This window comes from Hyla sarda, unplaced genomic scaffold (assembly GCF_029499605.1).
Source record: "Hyla sarda isolate aHylSar1 unplaced genomic scaffold, aHylSar1.hap1 scaffold_779, whole genome shotgun sequence".
Lineage (NCBI taxonomy): Eukaryota > Metazoa > Chordata > Amphibia > Anura > Hylidae > Hyla > Hyla sarda.
Window position 1 is genome coordinate 1 of NW_026610802.1, and position 22,960 is coordinate 22,960.

The 22,960-nt window shown below is 46.3% G+C and overlaps 8 non-coding genes and 1 pseudogene across 8 annotated transcripts; all 9 read right to left on the reverse strand.

Annotated features, from left to right (window-relative positions):
• Positions 1-808: 808 nt before the first annotated feature.
• LOC130346257 (U2 spliceosomal RNA) lies at positions 809-999 on the reverse strand. Its single transcript, XR_008884593.1, has one exon. It is a non-coding gene; the product is annotated as a U2 spliceosomal RNA (small nuclear RNA).
• Positions 1,000-3,083: 2,084 nt separating this feature from the next.
• LOC130346283 (U2 spliceosomal RNA) lies at positions 3,084-3,269 on the reverse strand. The gene has a single exon (XR_008884616.1). It is a non-coding gene; the product is annotated as a U2 spliceosomal RNA (small nuclear RNA).
• Positions 3,270-8,658: 5,389 nt separating this feature from the next.
• On the reverse strand, positions 8,659-8,876 carry LOC130346231 (U2 spliceosomal RNA; annotated as a pseudogene).
• Positions 8,877-10,964: 2,088 nt separating this feature from the next.
• Positions 10,965-11,155, reverse strand: LOC130346269 (U2 spliceosomal RNA). The gene has a single exon (XR_008884604.1). It is a non-coding gene; the product is annotated as a U2 spliceosomal RNA (small nuclear RNA).
• Positions 11,156-13,246: 2,091 nt separating this feature from the next.
• Positions 13,247-13,437, reverse strand: LOC130346281 (U2 spliceosomal RNA). The gene has a single exon (XR_008884615.1). It is a non-coding gene; the product is annotated as a U2 spliceosomal RNA (small nuclear RNA).
• A 2,088-nt stretch (positions 13,438-15,525) lies between these two features.
• On the reverse strand, positions 15,526-15,716 carry LOC130346225 (U2 spliceosomal RNA). Its single transcript, XR_008884572.1, has one exon. It is a non-coding gene; the product is annotated as a U2 spliceosomal RNA (small nuclear RNA).
• A 2,081-nt stretch (positions 15,717-17,797) lies between these two features.
• Positions 17,798-17,988, reverse strand: LOC130346235 (U2 spliceosomal RNA). Its single transcript, XR_008884573.1, has one exon. It is a non-coding gene; the product is annotated as a U2 spliceosomal RNA (small nuclear RNA).
• A 2,087-nt stretch (positions 17,989-20,075) lies between these two features.
• Positions 20,076-20,266, reverse strand: LOC130346236 (U2 spliceosomal RNA). Its single transcript, XR_008884574.1, has one exon. It is a non-coding gene; the product is annotated as a U2 spliceosomal RNA (small nuclear RNA).
• A 2,084-nt stretch (positions 20,267-22,350) lies between these two features.
• Positions 22,351-22,541, reverse strand: LOC130346237 (U2 spliceosomal RNA). Its single transcript, XR_008884575.1, has one exon. It is a non-coding gene; the product is annotated as a U2 spliceosomal RNA (small nuclear RNA).
• Positions 22,542-22,960: the final 419 nt, after the last annotated feature.

Sequence of the window (22,960 nt, forward strand, 5' to 3'; positions counted from 1 at the left end):
CGACAGACAAGTCGCATCGGCTGAAAGTAGGCCAGAATGTCAGTCCATGTTGGAGCAGGTTTAGATACAGTCTAAAGCATAGATCTCAAAGTCTGTGCACAGAATTTAGCAAGGGCCTCGCACCTTCTGATGCATCAGGTAGGTGCACAATAGCATAGCCTAACCCTCTGTACTTTGGTCTATATTGATGCGGGACATAGACAGCCAGCTGATGACCAATCCATTAGTGCAATGGATGGCTGGAAGCATTTGTCTTTGCCTTTGCAATACCACAGAAGCAATGCATGGTCAATGTACAGCAATGACACACCTGTGTGAACAGCCAGGAGACCCCCCCCCCCCATGTTATGTTACATAGTTACATAGTTAGTACGGTCGAAAAAAGACATATGTCCATCAAGTTCAACCAGGGAATTAAGGGGTAGGGGTGTGGCGCGATATTGGGGAAGGGATGAGATTTTATATTTCTTCATAAGCATTAATCTTATTTTGTCAATTAGGAACATTCAGCACCCACCCGCTATCAAGGCAGCTGCCTATCATGTCATGCCCTACCTGCACAGGTGTGCTGGCTACTCAAATGATCCAATTAAGGAGGCCATTTAGTCAGCAGCAGCAGAAGTCCTGTGCCTGGACGCTCCAACAGGGGCCAGACACAAGCAGAAGCAGAAGCAGCAGAAGCAGCAGAAGCAGCACCACCTCTTGTTTTTTGGCTGCAGCAGCAGCAAGGCCCACAGGGCTGGCTAGCTGGCTAGCCAGCAAGCAGGTAGCAATGAAAGTAGGAATCTTTCTTTTTAACCCTGTAAGGGGGTGGTGCACTGTACCCGAAGATACTGCCATATCGGGTCAATGCATAGGGCGACGGAAGCAAGCTTCGAAATCGGCCCCCGTTCTCAAAAATCCATTTAATATATGGTCCCCAGATAGGGGACGTATCAGATATTAAACTGATAAGAACAGATACTACACTTGATCTTAGCCAAAAGGCCGAGAAGCGATAACCGTGAAAGGGGCGGGCCCAACAAGGTCCCCTTCATGGGCACTATCACTGCTTGCTGTCAGGGAGGCTGCCAGACAATTTTCCATGCACACTCTGGGCTGGGGGGCAGTCAACCACCAGTACACACAGCAGAACCTAAACCCATACCATTATTGCTAAGCAGCAAGACAGGGGCCCATTGCACTCCCACGGGGCCTTTTTAAATGCAATCCATAACCCGGATTTGCCAGGAACCCTTCTTACTCCTCCTACTTGCATGTGACACTGGGCTTAGGATCTGCATAGGAAACACACACACAAGCACACACCTACCTTTGTTGCCTGCAGATGCCTCCTTGGCTGTCCCCAAACGGTATCAAACCAACACCCACGGGAAGCTGTAAGCATAGAGGACATGCCTGCACCCCATTGGACTTACCTGTGTGGGTTAAATCCGGGTTATTTGACAACCTATGGCGGTGATGGTTCTGCTCAGGCAGAGCAGTGCTGATGCTCCTCATAAAGCTGTCGCTGCTGTGAAGGTTCTAGGTGACATCACAAATCCCTATGGTTACATACACAACAAAGCTGGGTTGTTGTTGTTTACACTCTGCAAGGCCTGTGGAAGTGAGTGACATCATAGCACTGTAGTTCTGAGGGTTCAAGATGGATGCAACAATCTCCTGTTGCTTCTATGAAGGCCGTAATAGACGACATCACCAAACAGCTCCATAGTCACATACACAGCAAAGGAGAGATGTTGTTTACACCTAGTGATGTCAGTGGTATTGAGTGACATCACAGCACAGTGCTAAGGCTCCTGGGCCTGGACACAGCAGCGGCTGCAATATCTCAACGGAGAATACGTTTATATCTATGTGTGTGTGTGCGCATATATATATATATATATATATATATATATATATATATATATTTCTCCGCCGAAATCACTTTTAAACCCATTTCCACCTTTTTTTCCCTTCTCTTCCTCTTACTTTTTTTTCACGTTTTTTTACGTTTTTCTCCTTTTCGCCTCTTTTCTGGGCGTATTATTCTTCTTTTTCTTCTTTTTTTTCGTCTAATGCATACCCCATCAGTGCAGCAATGCTTATTCAATACCGCCAGCAGATGGAGACACTGGGGGATAATTTTCTAAGGATTTATACTGATTTTTCCTGTCTGAATTTGTCGCACAGAAAGTTGCAGGCCAAATATGTGTGACATTTCTGCGACTTTAGCTTCTAGAGCATTTTTACAACATTATACATAGGTGCTGAATACATAAAAAGCGACTGTTCAGCGACAGACAAGTCGCATCGGCTGAAAGTAGGCCAGAATGTCAGTCCATGTTGGAGCAGGTTTAGATACAGTCTAAAGCATAGATCTCAAAGTCTGTGCACAGAATTTAGCAAGGGCCTCGCACCTTCTGATGCATCAGGTAGGTGCACAATAGCATAGCCTAACCCTCTGTACTTTGGTCTATATTGATGCGGGACATAGACAGCCAGCTGATGACCAATCCATTAGTGCAATGGATGGCTGGAAGCATTTGTCTTTGCCTTTGCAATACCACAGAAGCAATGCATGGTCAATGTACAGCAATGACACACCTGTGTGAACAGCCAGGAGACCCCCCCCCCCATGTTATGTTACATAGTTACATAGTTAGTACGGTCGAAAAAAGACATATGTCCATCAAGTTCAACCAGGGAATTAAGGGGTAGGGGTGTGGCGCGATATTGGGGAAGGGATGAGATTTTATATTTCTTCATAAGCATTAATCTTATTTTGTCAATTAGGAACATTCAGCACCCACCCGCTATCAAGGCAGCTGCCTATCATGTCATGCCCTACCTGCACAGGTGTGCTGGCTACTCAAATGATCCAATTAAGGAGGCCATTTAGTCAGCAGCAGCAGAAGTCCTGTGCCTGGACGCTCCAACAGGGGCCAGACACAAGCAGAAGCAGAAGCAGCAGAAGCAGCAGCAGCACCACCTTTTGTTTTTTGGCTGCAGCAGCAGCAAGGCCCACAGGGCTGGCTAGCTGGCTAGCCAGCAAGCAGGTAGCAATGAAAGTAGGAATCTTTCTTTTTAACCCTGTAAGGGGGTGGTGCACTGTACCCGAAGATACTGCCATATCGGGTCAATGCATAGGGCGACGGAAGCAAGCTTCGAAATCGGCCCCCGTTCTCAAAAATCCATTTAATATATGGTCCCCAGATAGGGGACGTATCAGATATTAAACTGATAAGAACAGATAAGGTTTCAACAAAATTTTATTGAATAAATAAGAAACCATACAAAATTTAAAATGCAAAATAATAAAAGGTTCACAAAAGTTTTAAAATACAAATAATAAAACCAGTAATAAAAGGAGAAAAAATAAAAATGGCAGGATAAAACATTATACAAATGTCATAAAAACTGATTATATTGTTATTTCGTTCCATAGAGGCAGACACCACATGGATGCTGCCTCGCTGGCCCCCAACTGTTTCTTGTCTCTTAGGTAATAGATGTACATCTCACTCAGGGCCAGCTTTATACAGTTTTTAACATCAATAAAATCATGTTTAAAAAGTAAGATGTTCCTAACTTTCCAGATGGCATTTTTAAAACAATTAATAATCATCCAGCAGATCATCTGCTGTTTAAAATTGGGGCAGTTAAAAAGACCGTAAAAGACACATTCGTGATTAAAATCTTTTAGGCCGCAGGCCCACTTCAAAAGTGGGCCTACCTTCCTCCAAAGCTCCCGTGCAAAAGGGCAGTTCCAAAATATGTGCAGCACCGTTTCGTCCACTCCGCAGCCATCTCTCGGGCACTTGGCTCTCGCCACCAGTCCTCGCCTGTGCTGGAACTCACGAGTAGGGAGGCACTGGTGGACGATTGCCCAGGCAAGATCCCTGTGTACATTCGCCAGAAACTTCCCGTACACGTTCCGCCATACCTTTTTGGATCTTGCCTGTGTGAAATTGGACACTGCCAGGGTAACCTCACTCCGCCTGAGGACCTTTGATACCTTTCTCTGGTCCCCCAGTATGTCAGGCTCCAAATCTTGGAGACCTAGGAGCCTGACTGTCTTTTCCAACACCACATAATGTTTTGGGGGACACAGAAGCACCGGAGCGTTCAGAGGGATGCGCAACCATCTTTTAAAAACCATGCCCGCAGCGTACCTTAAAAAGCAGCTAAAAATGCCATCGGATTTAATAATTTTAAAACAGAAACAGAAATACTTTATGTAAAAGAAAGTAAAAAGGTTAGGAACATCTTTCCCGCCATTATCTTTACTTTTGTACATAAAATCACGCTTTAATTTCTCCATTTTTGAACCCCATAAAAAAGTAAAAACAATTCTAGTTACTTTTTTAATGTATAAAATAGATGGAGGAAATACCATGGCAATGTATAGCATAATAGGGAGTAAAACCATCTTTATTATTAAAATCTTCCCCTCCATGGTAAGGTTTCTAAGATTCCACATTAAAATCTTCTTCTCCATCTTAGCTATAGCTGAATCCCAGTTAGGGCTCCCATCATTGACCTGGTTAAAAACAATACCTAAAACTTTAATTTGATCCTGTTGCATTGTGACTCCTGGGGTGATGGATGAATCCCAGGAGCCAATATAAAAACAGTCACATTTATCTGTGTTTAGCTTAAAACCAGAGACCTCGCAGAAATAGCTGGTGTTCCTCAATGCCCCCCTCATGGATGGAGAGTCCGGGCACAGTATGGTGACATCATCCATGTACCCCAACACCTTTAGATGGGTCCCTCCTCCACCAGGTATCGGTACGCCTCTTACTACCCGGTCTTTTCTGAGGAGGGCCATCAGTGGTTCGATTGCGCAAATAAAAAGGAGTGGGGACAGGGGGCAGCCCTGTTTGACACCTGATAAAAGAGGAACACCGCTGGTTAAAAAGCCATTAACAGAGACTTGACTAAAACAGGATCGGTATAAAAGCATGATTCGGCTTAAAATCGTTTCAGGCACTGCCATCTTTTTAAGAACTAAAAACAGGTATTCATGGGAGACCCTATCAAAGGCTTTTTCAAAGTCTAAGGATAAAATTGCTACAGTTTGATTTCTATCCTTAAAATACCATAAAACATCTCTTAAAATATTTAGGGATTCAGCTATAGACCTTCCAGGTACCCCACAAACCTGATTTGGGTGAATTAATTTATGAATAAAAGGTTTAAAACGGACAGCTAATAACTTGGCTAAAACTTTATAATCGACATTTAAAAGTGTGATGGGGCGCCAATTTTTTAGCATATCCTTTTCACCCTTTTTAAAAAGTAATGATACAATCCCCCTCCTCCAGGAAGGGGGAAGTTCATTAACAATAAAAGTTTCTTTATACAATAAAACCATATCATCCTTTAAAATATCCCAAAAAGCTAAATAAAATTCGATGGGTAAACCATCTTCCCCAGGGGCCTTCCCACTAGAAAAACTTTTAAAAACAAATAAAAGTTCATCTAAGTTAAGATCACGGGATAAAACCTCCTGGTCTAAAACATCTAGCTTAAAATCAAGGGAATTAAGAACATGTTCTAAAAAGGATGGATTAAGATCTTTCTTATTAAAAAGAAGCTGGTAGAAGTTAAAAACTGCATCTAACATGCCTTTTGGAGTGGATTCACCCTCAAGGTTTTGGATGATATCCCTCCTATTCATCACTTTTTTAAAAAAGAAACGGGAACATTTCTCGCCCTCCTCCAGGTGCTGCACATGTGAGTTAAAAATGATTTGTTTCCCTTTCTTTTCTATGGCATGTTTTATTTCAGTTTTAAGGTTTAAAATATCATTTTCTACATCCATACCAGCTTCTTTCAATTTAAAAAGTACATTTAAACGCATGTTAAGAACATAAAACCACTGTTTTTCCATTTTTGCCTTCTTCTTACCTGCTTTGATAAAAAAAAATCTGATTTTAGATTTGGTGCCCTCCCACCAGTGCAGCATAGGCTCGTGGGGTTTTCTTTGTGATTGCCAGCATTGGTAGGTCCGCACAAACTCCTCTTTTATCTCAGGGTCCTCTAGGAGTGTGGTGTTTAATCTCCAGAGGCCCCTTTTTGCTTTTTGCTCCCCCTCTAGCTCCAGGCCCACCAAGAGGAGCTTATGATCAGAGAAGATATTCTGCTCGAGCGTGCATTTCAGGGGTTTAAAAGCTCTAGAGGAAAAAATAAAATCGATTCTGGAGCTCACTCTTCCATTGGACCATGTGGCGCCCGGGTCCTCCGGCAAGAGATCCTTCCAGCAATCTTTCAAATTAAAATCATCAATAAAATTTTTAAGCAGGTAAGAAGTGCGGTCTTTACGATTAATATCCCCACCCTGCCGGTGTTCCCCATCACGTATGCAGTTAAAATCACCTCCCACCAGCAGGGGGGAAGACCCAACACAAAACAGTGGTAAAATTTCAAATAGTTCTGCCCGCTCCTGTTTATCAGGAGGGGCATACACATTTAAAACACGAATTAAAAGTCCATTAAAATATAGATGAATTAAAAGAGCTCTGCCAGGCACAATCTCAGTTACTGTATGAATAGAAAAGGACTGGCCTCGGCAGAGCAGCCCAACACCCACAGAACGACAGTCATTTGCACCGGACCATATGGATGGGCCCAGCTTCCAGTCTTCTTTTAAGTCTTTATAGTCCATTTTACTAGGGATTCCACATTCTTGTAGCAGGCAAAGGTCAAAGTCACATGTCTCTAGATAAGAAAATAAAGCAGCCCTGCGATCAGGGCTCTTTAAGGACCTCACATTGAGTGAGGCAATTTTTACAGGGATAGGCATAGTTTATGGAGAGTCCGTGCTTGGAGAATCAAAGTCAATAATAAGCTGCGTACCGTCATCCCCCGCCTGCGGGGTCATCAGCTCCTTGATGTTCTGAGGGTCGGAGCTTGAGATCGATGATGCCCCGACCCTGAGCTCGCTCTCGTCCGAACTACGGCACGCCGCTTTCCTTTGAATGTCTTCCTCTTCTTCTTCTCTTTGTCTTTTAAATGTCACACTGCTGTCCATATCCTCTGTGTTGCTCTCACTCGATGTAATCTCTGGCCCCCGGCTGATGGATCTGCGTCTTCTTTCATCATTTGACGACTGGAACTGCTGCACAGGGGCCTGTGAGGCCTCTTTTCCGGAACCTTTGCCGCTACCTTGGGAAGTTTTCATCGCTTGTTCCCCAGCAAGCGTTGCTGAGGACTGTTGCTCCAACTTCCCCATCGATCGACGATGGCCAGTTTTACCCACCGGGTCCACTGCTGGCGGGGCAGCAAACCCTGGTTTGGCGCCACTTGTCTTCTTGGCCCTGTCCTGTATAGGCGGAGTAACAGGACCGGGCTCAGACCTGGCCACCTGGCTCCCCTTCCGGCGGGCTTTCACCGGGGCCTCTTCGTCCGGAGCAGGGCGACCCTGGGCCAAGCCAGTACCTGGCTTATGCTGCAATTTTGGGTCCACTTTTGCCCCCACCGAGGCCCGTCGGCTGCCACCCGCCACAGGTGAGCCCCCTTCAGAAGTTTCGGCGGGCTCTTGAGCCAGGTAGGAAGTCGATCGACGTCTTTCAATTTCCCGGGCAGTAAACTCGATCACCCGCCCGGGCTTCGTGGAATCCCCATGGCCTCCCCCTAGCACTACCACCGGTGGGCCCCCCGATGGAGCACCAGAGGTCTTGGGCCTGGACCCATCAGTACCTGCCATCTGGGGTTTGGGCATCTTAAAAAAGGACGTCTTTTGTCCTGTCCCCTCTTTGGGTGGGCCCAGCCTTGACCCACCCATCGTAGTTTTTGCTTTATGGGGACAGGAATTAAAATCGTGATTTTCCTCTCCGCAGAGGTTGCACCTTATCGTATGGCTACATCTTGAGGCTATGTGACCTTCTTGGCCACACCTATTGCAGCGAATCACACGCTCCGCGCCGCAGGTCTCCTGGGTGTGGCCAAACCTCAAGCAATTTCGGCAATACATAGGCATTTGAGGATAGAACAGGAAGCCCCGAACTCTCCCGATGGCAAAATTTGGGGGCGGATGGCAAAGACCCCCAATACCACCGGGATCCTTACGGAGCTTGACCCAGAACTTCCTCTTGCCGTTCCAGAACCGCACGGAGTTCAAGATTTTGTTTGCGAATCGCACCTCTTCGCAGTATCGCCGAAGAAAAGTGGCTATATCCTCCGTGGTCACATGAGGGCTGTGCATAGCCACCACCAACGGTATACGTTCCTCACCATAGAGGAACTGGAACGAAAGACCGTCGAGTCGATCGTCCCTCTGGTCCGCACCAGACAAGGTTGCATAGATGTTATCGCAACACGCCGTGGCCGTGAAGGTGACGGTATACAGGCCACGGCTTTCCTGGTCATTTAGACACAGGATGTCCTCCCTATTGAGGCGGAAGTAGTCAAGAAGAATCACCTCCGCAATGAAGCGGAGGTTCTTCAACTGACGATGGCTCTCCGACACCTCTATGCGGATGGTATTTCGCATCGACATTTCCCCAGAGGGGAAAGCCCAGGAGAACGGCATCTTCCACACCCAGGGACTAAGCCCCTTCCCCAATAGCAGCAGGGGCTCGGAATCCCACTATAAAAGCGGAACCCTTACCCAAGGCAGAGGTCGGGGGTACCCTAGGTGCTTCCGAAGCTACAGGTAACGCTCAACGTACCGAAAATGCCTTCTGAGACACAAGGTCCCAGAGACAGGGGGATCGCAACCCGTTGTCCGTGGACTAAGCCCGCTCCCCAATAGCAGCAAGGGGGTGAAGTCCCTCCGTAAGGAGAGACAATCCCCCAAGGCCGAGAAGCGGGGTACCACAGACACCTTCCGACCAGACCAAATGCAGATACTACACTTGATCTTAGCCAAAAGGCCGAGAAGCGATAACCGTGAAAGGGGCGGGCCCAACAAGGTCCCCTTCATGGGCACTATCACTGCTTGCTGTCAGGGAGGCTGCCAGACAATTTTCCATGCACACTCTGGGCTGGGGGGCAGTCAACCACCAGTACACACAGCAGAACCTAAACCCATACCATTATTGCTAAGCAGCAAGACAGGGGCCCATTGCACTCCCACGGGGCCTTTTTAAATGCAATCCATAACCCGGATTTGCCAGGAACCCTTCTTACTCCTCCTACTTGCATGTGACACTGGGCTTAGGATCTGCATAGGAAACACACACACAAGCACACACCTACCTTTGTTGCCTGCAGATGCCTCCTTGGCTGTCCCCAAACGGTATCAAACCAACACCCACGGGAAGCTGTAAGCATAGAGGACATGCCTGCACCCCATTGGACTTACCTGTGTGGGTTAAATCCGGGTTATTTGACAACCTATGGCGGTGATGGTTCTGCTCAGGCAGAGCAGTGCTGATGCTCCTCATAAAGCTGTCGCTGCTGTGAAGGTTCTAGGTGACATCACAAATCCCTATGGTTACATACACAACAAAGCTGGGTTGTTGTTGTTTACACTCTGCAAGGCCTGTGGAAGTGAGTGACATCATAGCACTGTAGTTCTGAGGGTTCAAGATGGATGCAACAATCTCCTGTTGCTTCTATGAAGGCCGTAATAGACGACATCACCAAACAGCTCCATAGTCACATACACAGCAAAGGAGAGATGTTGTTTACACCTAGTGATGTCAGTGGTATTGAGTGACATCACAGCACAGTGCTAAGGCTCCTGGGCCTGGACACAGCAGCGGCTGCAATATCTCAACGGAGAATACGTTTATATCTATGTGTGTGTGTGTGCGCATATATATATATATATATATATATATATATATATATATATATATATTTCTCCGCCGAAATCACTTTTAAACCCATTTCCACCTTTTTTTCCCTTCTCTTCCTCTTACTTTTTTTTCACGTTTTTTTACGTTTTTCTCCTTTTCGCCTCTTTTCTGGGCGTATTATTCTTCTTTTTCTTCTTTTTTTTCGTCTAATGCATACCCCATCAGTGCAGCAATGCTTATTCAATACCGCCAGCAGATGGAGACACTGGGGGATAATTTTCTAAGGATTTATACTGATTTTTCCTGTCTGAATTTGTCGCACAGAAAGTTGCAGGCCAAATATGTGTGACATTTCTGCGACTTTAGCTTCTAGAGCATTTTTACAACATTATACATAGGTGCTGAATACATAAAAAGCGACTGTTCAGCGACAGACAAGTCGCATCGGCTGAAAGTAGGCCAGAATGTCAGTCCATGTTGGAGCAGGTTTAGATACAGTCTAAAGCATAGATCTCAAAGTCTGTGCACAGAATTTAGCAAGGGCCTCGCACCTTCTGATGCATCAGGTAGGTGCACAATAGCATAGCCTAACCCTCTGTACTTTGGTCTATATTGATGCGGGACATAGACAGCCAGCTGATGACCAATCCATTAGTGCAATGGATGGCTGGAAGCATTTGTCTTTGCCTTTGCAATACCACAGAAGCAATGCATGGTCAATGTACAGCAATGACACACCTGTGTGAACAGCCAGGAGACCCCCCCCCATGTTATGTTACATAGTTACATAGTTAGTACGGTCGAAAAAAGACATATGTCCATCACGTTCAACCAGGGAATTAAGGGGTAGGGGTGTGGCGCGATATTGGGGAAGGGATGAGATTTTATATTTCTTCATAAGCATTAATCTTATTTTGTCAATTAGGAACATTCAGCACCCACCCGCTATCAAGGCAGCTGCCTATCATGTCATGCCCTACCTGCACAGGTGTGCTGGCTACTCAAATGATCCAATTAAGGAGGCCATTTAGTCAGCAGCAGCAGAAGTCCTGTGCCTGGACGCTCCAACAGGGGCCAGACACAAGCAGAAGCAGAAGCAGCAGAAGCAGCAGCAGCACCACCTTTTGTTTTTTGGCTGCAGCAGCAGCAAGGCCCACAGGGCTGGCTAGCTGGCTAGCCAGCAAGCAGGTAGCAATGAAAGTAGGAATCTTTCTTTTTAACCCTGTAAGGGGGTGGTGCACTGTACCCGAAGATACTGCCATATCGGGTCAATGCATAGGGCGACGGAAGCAAGCTTCGAAATCGGCCCCCGTTCTCAAAAATCCATTTAATATATGGTCCCCAGATAGGGGACGTATCAGATATTAAACTGATAAGAACAGATACTACACTTGATCTTAGCCAAAAGGCCGAGAAGCGATAACCGTGAAAGGGGCGGGCCCAACAAGGTCCCCTTCATGGGCACTATCACTGCTTGCTGTCAGGGAGGCTGCCAGACAATTTTCCATGCACACTCTGGGCTGGGGGGCAGTCAACCACCAGTACATACAGCAGAACCTAAACCCATACCATTATTGCTAAGCAGCAAGACAGGGGCCCATTGCACTCCCACGGGGCCTTTTTAAATGCAATCCATAACCCGGATTTGCCAGGAACCCTTCTTACTCCTCCTACTTGCATGTGACACTGGGCTTAGGATCTGCATAGGAAACACACACACAAGCACACACCTACCTTTGTTGCCTGCAGATGCCTCCTTGGCTGTCCCCAAACGGTATCAAACCAACACCCACGGGAAGCTGTAAGCATAGAGGACATGCCTGCACCCCATTGGACTTACCTGTGTGGGTTAAATCCGGGTTATTTGACAACCTATGGCGGTGATGGTTCTGCTCAGGCAGAGCAGTGCTGATGCTCCTCATAAAGCTGTCGCTGCTGTGAAGGTTCTAGGTGACATCACAAATCCCTTTGGTTACATACACAACAAAGCTGGGTTGTTGTTGTTTACACTCTGCAAGGCCTGTGGAAGTGAGTGACATCATAGCACTGTAGTTCTGAGGGTTCAAGATGGATGCAACAATCTCCTGTTGCTTCTATGAAGGCCGTAATAGACGACATCACCAAACAGCTCCATAGTCACATACACAGCAAAGGAGAGATGTTGTTTACACCTAGTGATGTCAGTGGTATTGAGTGACATCACAGCACAGTGCTAAGGCTCCTGGGCCTGGACACAGCAGCGGCTGCAATATCTCAACGGAGAATACGTTTATATCTATGTGTGTGTGTGCGCATATATATATATATATATATATATATATATATATATATATATATATATATTCTCCGCCAAAATCACTTTTAAACCCATTTCCACCTTTTTTTCCCTTCTCTTCCTCTTACTTTTTTTTCACGTTTTTTTACGTTTTTCTCCTTTTCGCCTCTTTTCTGGGCGTATTATTCTTCTTTTTCTTCTTTTTTTTCGTCTAATGCATACCCCATCAGTGCAGCAATGCTTATTCAATACCGCCAGCAGATGGAGACACTGGGGGATAATTTTCTAAGGATTTATACTGATTTTTCCTGTCTGAATTTGTCGCACAGAAAGTTGCAGGCCAAATATGTGTGACATTTCTGCGACTTTAGCTTCTAGAGCATTTTTACAACATTATACATAGGTGCTGAATACATAAAAAGCGACTGTTCAGCGACAGACAAGTCGCATCGGCTGAAAGTAGGCCAGAATGTCAGTCCATGTTGGAGCAGGTTTAGATACAGTCTAAAGCATAGATCTCAAAGTCTGTGCACAGAATTTAGCAAGGGCCTCGCACCTTCTGATGCATCAGGTAGGTGCACCTTAGCATAGCCTAACCCTCTGTACTTTGGTCTATATTGATGCGGGACATAGACAGCCAGCTGATGACCAATCCATTAGTGCAATGGATGGCTGGAAGCATTTGTCTTTGCCTTTGCAATACCACAGAAGCAATGCATGGTCAATGTACAGCAATGACACACCTGTGTGAACAGCCAGGAGACCCCCCCCCCCATGTTATGTTACATAGTTACATAGTTAGTACGGTCGAAAAAAGACATATGTCCATCAAGTTCAACCAGGGAATTAAGGGGTAGGGGTGTGGCGCGATATTGGGGAAGGGATGAGATTTTATATTTCTTCATAAGCATTAATCTTATTTTGTCAATTAGGAACATTCAGCACCCACCCGCTATCAAGGCAGCTGCCTATCATGTCATGCCCTACCTGCACAGGTGTGCTGGCTACTCAAATGATCCAATTAAGGAGGCCATTTAGTCAGCAGCAGCAGAAGTCCTGTGCCTGGACGCTCCAACAGGGGCCAGACACAAGCAGAAGCAGAAGCAGCAGAAGCAGCAGCAGCAGCACCTTTTGTTTTTTGGCTGCAGCAGCAGCAAGGCCCACAGGGCTGGCTAGCTGGCTAGCCAGCAAGCAGGTAGCAATGAAAGTAGGAATCTTTCTTTTTAACCCTGTAAGGGGGTGGTGCACTGTACCCGAAGATACTGCCATATCGGGTCAATGCATAGGGCGACGGAAGCAAGCTTCGAAATCGGCCCCCGTTCTCAAAAATCCATTTAATATATGGTCCCCAGATAGGGGACGTATCAGATATTAAACTGATAAGAACAGATACTACACTTGATCTTAGCCAAAAGGCCGAGAAGCGATAACCGTGAAAGGGGCGGGCCCAACAAGGTCCCCTTCATGGGCACTATCACTGCTTGCTGTCAGGGAGGCTGCCAGACAATTTTCCATGCACACTCTGGGCTGGGGGGCAGTCAACCACCAGTACACACAGCAGAACCTAAACCCATACCATTATTGCTAAGCAGCAAGACAGGGGCCCATTGCACTCCCACGGGGCCTTTTTAAATGCAATCCATAACCCGGATTTGCCAGGAACCCTTCTTACTCCTCCTACTTGCATGTGACACTGGGCTTAGGATCTGCATAGGAAACACACACACAAGCACACACCTACCTTTGTTGCCTGCAGATGCCTCCTTGGCTGTCCCCAAACGGTATCAAACCAACACCCACGGGAAGCTGTAAGCATAGAGGACATGCCTGCACCCCATTGGACTTACCTGTGTGGGTTAAATCCGGGTTATTTGACAACCTATGGCGGTGATGGTTCTGCTCAGGCAGAGCAGTGCTGATGCTCCTCATAAAGCTGTCGCTGCTGTGAAGGTTCTAGGTGACATCACAAATCCCTATGGTTACATACACAACAAAGCTGGGTTGTTGTTGTTTACACTCTGCAAGGCCTGTGGAAGTGAGTGACATCATAGCACTGTAGTTCTGAGGGTTCAAGATGGATGCAACAATCTCCTGTTGCTTCTATGAAGGCCGTAATAGACGACATCACCAAACAGCTCCATAGTCACATACACAGCAAAGGAGAGATGTTGTTTACACCTAGTGATGTCAGTGGTATTGAGTGACATCACAGCACAGTGCTAAGGCTCCTGGGCCTGGACACAGCAGCGGCTGCAATATCTCAACGGAGAATACGTTTATATCTATGTGTGTGTGTGCGCATATATATATATATATATATATATATATATATATATATATATATTCTCCGCCGAAATCACTTTTAAACCCATTTCCACCTTTTTTTCCCTTCTCTTCCTCTTACTTTTTTTTCACGTTTTTTTACGTTTTTCTCCTTTTCGCCTCTTTTCTGGGCGTATTATTCTTCTTTTTCTTCTTTTTTTTCGTCTAATGCATACCCCATCAGTGCAGCAATGCTTATTCAATACCGCCAGCAGATGGAGACACTGGGGGATAATTTTCTAAGGATTTATACTGATTTTTCCTGTCTGAATTTGTCGCACAGAAAGTTGCAGGCCAAATATGTGTGACATTTCTGCGACTTTAGCTTCTAGAGCATTTTTACAACATTATACATAGGTGCTGAATACATAAAAAGCGACTGTTCAGCGACAGACAAGTCGCATCGGCTGAAAGTAGGCCAGAATGTCAGTCCATGTTGGAGCAGGTTTAGATACAGTCTAAAGCATAGATCTCAAAGTCTGTGCACAGAATTTAGCAAGGGCCTCGCACCTTCTGATGCATCAGGTAGGTGCACAATAGCATAGCCTAACCCTCTGTACTTTGGTCTATATTGATGCGGGACATAGACAGCCAGCTGATGACCAATCCATTAGTGCAATGGATGGCTGGAAGCATTTGTCTTTGCCTTTGCAATACCACAGAAGCAATGCATGGTCAATGTACAGCAATGACACACCTGTGTGAACAGCCAGGAGACCCCCCCCCCCCCCCCCCCCATGTTGTGTTACATAGTTACATAGTTAGTACGGTCGAAAAAAGACATATGTCCATCAAGTTCAACCAGGGAATTAAGGGGTAGGGGTGTGGCGCGATATTGGGGAAGGGATGAGATTTTATATTTCTTCATAAGCATTAATCTTATTTTGTCAATTAGGAACATTCAGCACCCACCCGCTATCAAGGCAGCTGCCTATCATGTCATGCCCTACCTGCACAGGTGTGCTGGCTACTCAAATGATCCAATTAAGGAGGCCATTTAGTCAGCAGCAGCAGAAGTCCTGTGCCTGGACGCTCCAACAGGGGCCAGACACAAGCAGAAGCAGCAGAAGCAGCAGCAGCACCACCTTTTGTTTTTTGGCTGCAGCAGCAGCAAGGCCCACAGGGCTGGCTAGCTGGCTAGCCAGCAAGCAGGTAGCAATGAAAGTAGGAATCTTTCTTTTTAACCCTGTAAGGGGGTGGTGCACTGTACCCGAAGATACTGCCATATCGGGTCAATGCATAGGGCGACGGAAGCAAGCTTCGAAATCGGCCCCCGTTCTCAAAAATCCATTTAATATATGGTCCCCAGATAGGGGACGTATCAGATATTAAACTGATAAGAACAGATACTACACTTGATCTTAGCCAAAAGGCCGAGAAGCGATAACCGTGAAAGGGGCGGGCCCAACAAGGTCCCCTTCATGGGCACTATCACTGCTTGCTGTCAGGGAGGCTGCCAGACAATTTTCCATGCACACTCTGGGCTGGGGGGCAGTCAACCACCAGTACACACAGCAGAACCTAAACCCATACCATTATTGCTAAGCAGCAAGACAGGGGCCCATTGCACTCCCACGGGGCCTTTTTAAATGCAATCCATAACCCGGATTTGCCAGGAACCCTTCTTACTCCTCCTACTTGCATGTGACACTGGGCTTAGGATCTGCATAGGAAACACACACACAAGCACACACCTACCTTTGTTGCCTGCAGATGCCTCCTTGGCTGTCCCCAAACGGTATCAAACCAACACCCACGGGAAGCTGTAAGCATAGAGGACATGCCTGCACCCCATTGGACTTACCTGTGTGGGTTAAATCCGGGTTATTTGACAACCTATGGCGGTGATGGTTCTGCTCAGGCAGAGCAGTGCTGATGCTCCTCATAAAGCTGTCGCTGCTGTGAAGGTTCTAGGTGACATCACAAATCCCTATGGTTACATACACAACAAAGCTGGGTTGTTGTTGTTTACACTCTGCAAGGCCTGTGGAAGTGAGTGACATCATAGCACTGTAGTTCTGAGGGTTCAAGATGGATGCAACAATCTCCTGTTGCTTCTATGAAGGCCGTAATAGACGACATCACCAAACAGCTCCATAGTCACATACACAGCAAAGGAGAGATGTTGTTTACACCTAGTGATGTCAGTGGTATTGAGTGACATCACAGCACAGTGCTAAGGCTCCTGGGCCTGGACACAGCAGCGGCTGCAATATCTCAACGGAGAATACGTTTATATCTATGTGTGTGTGTGCGCATATATATATATATATATATATATATATATATATTTCTCCGCCGAAATCACTTTTAAACCCATTTCCACCTTTTTTTCCCTTCTCTTCCTCTTACTTTTTTTTCACGTTTTTTTACGTTTTTCTCCTTTTCGCCTCTTTTCTGGGCGTATTATTCTTCTTTTTCTTCTTTTTTTTTCGTCTAATGCATACCCCATCAGTGCAGCAATGCTTATTCAATACCGCCAGCAGATGGAGACACTGGGGGATAATTTTCTAAGGATTTATACTGATTTTTCCTGTCTGAATTTGTCGCACAGAAAGTTGCAGGCCAAATATGTGTGACATTTCTGCGACTTTAGCTTCTAGAGCATTTTTACAACATTATACATAGGTGCTGAATACATAAAAAGCGACTGTTCAGCGACAGACAAGTCGCATCGGCTGAAAGTAGGCCAGAATGTCAGTCCATGTTGGAGCAGGTTTAGATACAGTCTAAAGCATAGATCTCAAAGTCTGTGCACAGAATTTAGCAAGGGCCTCGCACCTTCTGATGCATCAGGTAGGTGCACAATAGCATAGCCTAACCCTCTGTACTTTGGTCTATATTGATGCGGGACATAGACAGCCAGCTGATAACCAATCCATTAGTGCAATGGATGGCTGGAAGCATTTGTCTTTGCCTTTGCAATACCACAGAAGCAATGCATGGTCAATGTACAGCAATGACACACCTGTGTGAACAGCCAGGAGACCCCCCCCCCCCCCCATGTTATGTTACATAGTTACATAGTTAGTACGGTCGAAAAAAGACATATGTCCATCAAGTTCAACCAGGGAATTAAGGGGTAGGGGTGTGGCGCGATATTGGGGAAGGGATGAGATTTTATATTTCTTCATAAGCATTAATCTTATTTTGTCAATTAGGAACATTCAGCACCCACCCGCTATCAAGGCAGCTGCCTATCATGTCATGCCCTACCTGCACAGGTGTGCTGGCTACTCAAATGATCCAATTAAGGAGGCCATTTAGTCAGCAGCAGCAGAAGTCCTGTGCCTGGACGCTCCAACAGGGGCCAGACACAAGCAGAAGCAGAAGCAGCAGAAGCAGCAGCAGCACCACCTTTTGTTTTTTGGCTGCAGCAGCAGCAAGGCCCACAGGGCTGGCTAGCTGGCTAGCCAGCAAGCAGGTAGCAATGAAAGTAGGAATCTTTCTTTTTAACCCTGTAAGGGGGTGGTGCACTGTACCCGAAGATACTGCCATATCGGGTCAATGCATAGGGCGACGGAAGCAAGCTTCGAAATCGGCCCCCGTTCTCAAAAATCCATTTAATATATGGTCCCCAGATAGGGGACGTATCAGATATTAAACTGATAAGAACAGATACTACACTTGATCTTAGCCAAAAGGCCGAGAAGCGATAACCGTGAAAGGGGCGGGCCCAACAAGGTCCCCTTCATGGGCACTATCACTGCTTGCTGTCAGGGAGGCTGCCAGACAATTTTCCATGCACACTCTGGGCTGGGGGGCAGTCAACCACCAGTACACACAGCAGAACCTAAACCCATACCATTATTGCTAAGCAGCAAGACAGGGGCCCATTGCACTCCCACGGGGCCTTTTTAAATGCAATCCATAACCCGGATTTGCCAGGAACCCTTCTTACTCCTCCTACTTGCATGTGACACTGGGCTTAGGATCTGCATAGGAAACACACACACAAGCACACACCTACCTTTGTTGCCTGCAGATGCCTCCTTGGCTGTCCCCAAACGGTATCAAACCAACACCCACGGGAAGCTGTAAGCATAGAGGACATGCCTGCACCCCATTGGACTTACCTGTGTGGGTTAAATCCGGGTTATTTGACAACCTATGGCGGTGATGGTTCTGCTCAGGCAGAGCAGTGCTGATGCTCCTCATAAAGCTGTCGCTGCTGTGAAGGTTCTAGGTGACATCACAAATCCCTATGGTTACATACACAACAAAGCTGGGTTGTTGTTGTTTACACTCTGCAAGGCCTGTGGAAGTGAGTGACATCATAGCACTGTAGTTCTGAGGGTTCAAGATGGATGCAACAATCTCCTGTTGCTTCTATGAAGGCCGTAATAGACGACATCACCAAACAGCTCCATAGTCACATACACAGCAAAGGAGAGATGTTGTTTACACCTAGTGATGTCAGTGGTATTGAGTGACATCACAGCACAGTGCTAAGGCTCCTGGGCCTGGACACAGCAGCGGCTGCAATATCTCAACGGAGAATACGTTTATATCTATGTGTGTGTGTGCGCATATATATATATATATATATATATATATATATATATATATATTTCTCCGCCGAAATCACTTTTAAACCCATTTCCACCTTTTTTTCCCTTCTCTTCCTCTTACTTTTTTTTCACGTTTTTTTACGTTTTTCTCCTTTTCGCCTCTTTTCTGGGCGTATTATTCTTCTTTTTCTTCTTTTTTTTCGTCTAATGCATACCCCATCAGTGCAGCAATGCTTATTCAATACCGCCAGCAGATGGAGACACTGGGGGATAATTTTCTAAGGATTTATACTGATTTTTCCTGTCTGAATTTGTCGCACAGAAAGTTGCAGGCCAAATATGTGTGACATTTCTGCGACTTTAGCTTCTAGAGCATTTTTACAACATTATACATAGGTGCTGAATACATAAAAAGCGACTGTTCAGCGACAGACAAGTCGCATCGGCTGAAAGTAGGCCAGAATGTCAGTCCATGTTGGAGCAGGTTTAGATACAGTCTAAAGCATAGATCTCAAAGTCTGTGCACAGAATTTAGCAAGGGCCTCGCACCTTCTGATGCATCAGGTAGGTGCACAATAGCATAGCCTAACCCTCTGTACTTTGGTCTATATTGATGCGGGACATAGACAGCCAGCTGATGACCAATCCATTAGTGCAATGGATGGCTGGAAGCATTTGTCTTTGCCTTTGCAATACCACAGAAGCAATGCATGGTCAATGTACAGCAATGACACACCTGTGTGAACAGCCAGGAGACCCCCCCCCCCCCCATGTTATGTTACATAGTTACATAGTTAGTACGGTCGAAAAAAGACATATGTCCATCAAGTTCAACCAGGGAATTAAGGGGTAGGGGTGTGGCGCGATATTGGGGAAGGGATGAGATTTTATATTTCTTCATAAGCATTAATCTTATTTTGTCAATTAGGAACATTCAGCACCCACCCGCTATCAAGGCAGCTGCCTATCATGTCATGCCCTACCTGCACAGGTGTGCTGGCTACTCAAATGATCCAATTAAGGAGGCCATTTAGTCAGCAGCAGCAGAAGTCCTGTGCCTGGACGCTCCAACAGGGGCCAGACACAAGCAGAAGCAGAAGCAGCAGAAGCAGCAGCAGCACCACCTTTTGTTTTTTGGCTGCAGCAGCAGCAAGGCCCACAGGGCTGGCTAGCTGGCTAGCCAGCAAGCAGGTAGCAATGAAAGTAGGAATCTTTCTTTTTAACCCTGTAAGGGGGTGGTGCACTGTACCCGAAGATACTGCCATATCGGGTCAATGCATAGGGCGACGGAAGCAAGCTTCGAAATCGGCCCCCGTTCTCAAAAATCCATTTAATATATGGTCCCCAGATAGGGGACGTATCAGATATTAAACTGATAAGAACAGATACTACACTTGATCTTAGCCAAAAGGCCGAGAAGCGATAACCGTGAAAGGGGCGGGCCCAACAAGGTCCCCTTCATGGGCACTATCACTGCTTGCTGTCAGGGAGGCTGCCAGACAATTTTCCATGCACACTCTGGGCTGGGGGGCAGTCAACCACCAGTACACACAGCAGAACCTAAACCCATACCATTATTGCTAAGCAGCAAGACAGGGGCCCATTGCACTCCCACGGGGCCTTTTTAAATGCAATCCATAACCCGGATTTGCCAGGAACCCTTCTTACTCCTCCTACTTGCATGTGACACTGGGCTTAGGATCTGCATAGGAAACACACACACAAGCACACACCTACCTTTGTTGCCTGCAGATGCCTCCTTGGCTGTCCCCAAACGGTATCAAACCAACACCCACGGGAAGCTGTAAGCATAGAGGACATGCCTGCACCCCATTGGACTTACCTGTGTGGGTTAAATCCGGGTTATTTGACAACCTATGGCGGTGATGGTTCTGCTCAGGCAGAGCAGTGCTGATGCTCCTCATAAAGCTGTCGCTGCTGTGAAGGTTCTAGGTGACATCACAAATCCCTATGGTTACATATACAACAAAGCTGGGTTGTTGTTGTTTACACTCTGCAAGGCCTGTGGAAGTGAGTGACATCATAGCACTGTAGTTCTGAGGGTTCAAGATGGATGCAACAATCTCCTGTTGCTTCTATGAAGGCCGTAATAGACGACATCACCAAACAGCTCCATAGTCACATACACAGCAAAGGAGAGATGTTGTTTACACCTAGTGATGTCAGTGGTATTGAGTGACATCACAGCACAGTGCTAAGGCTCCTGGGCCTGGACACAGCAGCGGCTGCAATATCTCAACGGAGAATACGTTTATATCTATGTGTGTGTGTGCGCATATATATATATATATATATATATATATATATATATATATATTTCTCCGCCGAAATCACTTTTAAACCCATTTCCACCTTTTTTTCCCTTCTCTTCCTCTTACTTTTTTTTCATGTTTTTTTACGTTTTTCTCCTTTTCGCCTCTTTTCTGGGCGTATTATTCTTCTTTTTCTTCTTTTTTTTCGTCTAATGCATACCCCATCAGTGCAGCAATGCTTATTCAATACCGCCAGCAGATGGAGACACTGGGGGATAATTTTCTAAGGATTTATACTGATTTTTCCTGTCTGAATTTGTCGCACAGAAAGTTGCAGGCCAAATATGTGTGACATTTCTGCGACTTTAGCTTCTAGAGCATTTTTACAACATTATACATAGGTGCTGAATACATAAAAAGCGACTGTTCAGCGACAGACAAGTCGCATCGGCTGAAAGTAGGCCAGAATGTCAGTCCATGTTGGAGCAGGTTTAGATACAGTCTAAAGCATAGATCTCAAAGTCTGTGCACAGAATTTAGCAAGGGCCTCGCACCTTCTGATGCATCAGGTAGGTGCACAATAGCATAGCCTAACCCTCTGTACTTTGGTCTATATTGATGCGGGACATAGACAGCCAGCTGATGACCAATCCATTAGTGCAATGGATGGCTGGAAGCATTTGTCTTTGCCTTTGCAATACCACAGAAGCAATGCATGGTCAATGTACAGCAATGACACACCTGTGTGAACAGCCAGGAGACCCCCCCCCCCATGTTATGTTACATAGTTACATAGTTAGTACGGTCGAAAAAAGACATATGTCCATCAAGTTCAACCAGGGAATTAAGGGGTAGGGGTGTGGCGCGATATTGGGGAAGGGATGAGATTTTATATTTCTTCATAAGCATTAATCTTATTTTGTCAATTAGGAACATTCAGCACCCACCCGCTATCAAGGCAGCTGCCTATCATGTCATGCCCTACCTGCACAGGTGTGCTGGCTACTCAAATGATCCAATTAAGGAGGCCATTTAGTCAGCAGCAGCAGAAGTCCTGTGCCTGGACGCTCCAACAGGGGCCAGACACAAGCAGAAGCAGAAGCAGCAGAAGCAGCAGCAGCACCACCTTTTGTTTTTTGGCTGCAGCAGCAGCAAGGCCCACAGGGCTGGCTAGCTGGCTAGCCAGCAAGCAGGTAGCAATGAAAGTAGGAATCTTTCTTTTTAACCCTGTAAGGGGGTGGTGCACTGTACCCGAAGATACTGCCATATCGGGTCAATGCATAGGGCGACGGAAGCAAGCTTCGAAATCGGCCCCCGTTCTCAAAAATCCATTTAATATATGGTCCCCAGATAGGGGACGTATCAGATATTAAACTGATAAGAACAGATACTACACTTGATCTTAGCCAAAAGGCCGAGAAGCGATAACCGTGAAAGGGGCGGGCCCAACAAGGTCCCCTTCATGGGCACTATCACTGCTTGCTGTCAGGGAGGCTGCCAGACAATTTTCCATGCACACTCTGGGCTGGGGGGCAGTCAACCACCAGTACACACAGCAGAACCTAAACCCATACCATTATTGCTAAGCAGCAAGACAGGGGCCCATTGCACTCCCACGGGGCCTTTTTAAATGCAATCCATAACCCGGATTTGCCAGGAACCCTTCTTACTCCTCCTACTTGCATGTGACACTGGGCTTAGGATCTGCATAGGAAACACACACACAAGCACACACCTACCTTTGTTGCCTGCAGATGCCTCCTTGGCTGTCCCCAAACGGTATCAAACCAACACCCACGGGAAGCTGTAAGCATAGAGGACATGCCTGCACCCCATTGGACTTAC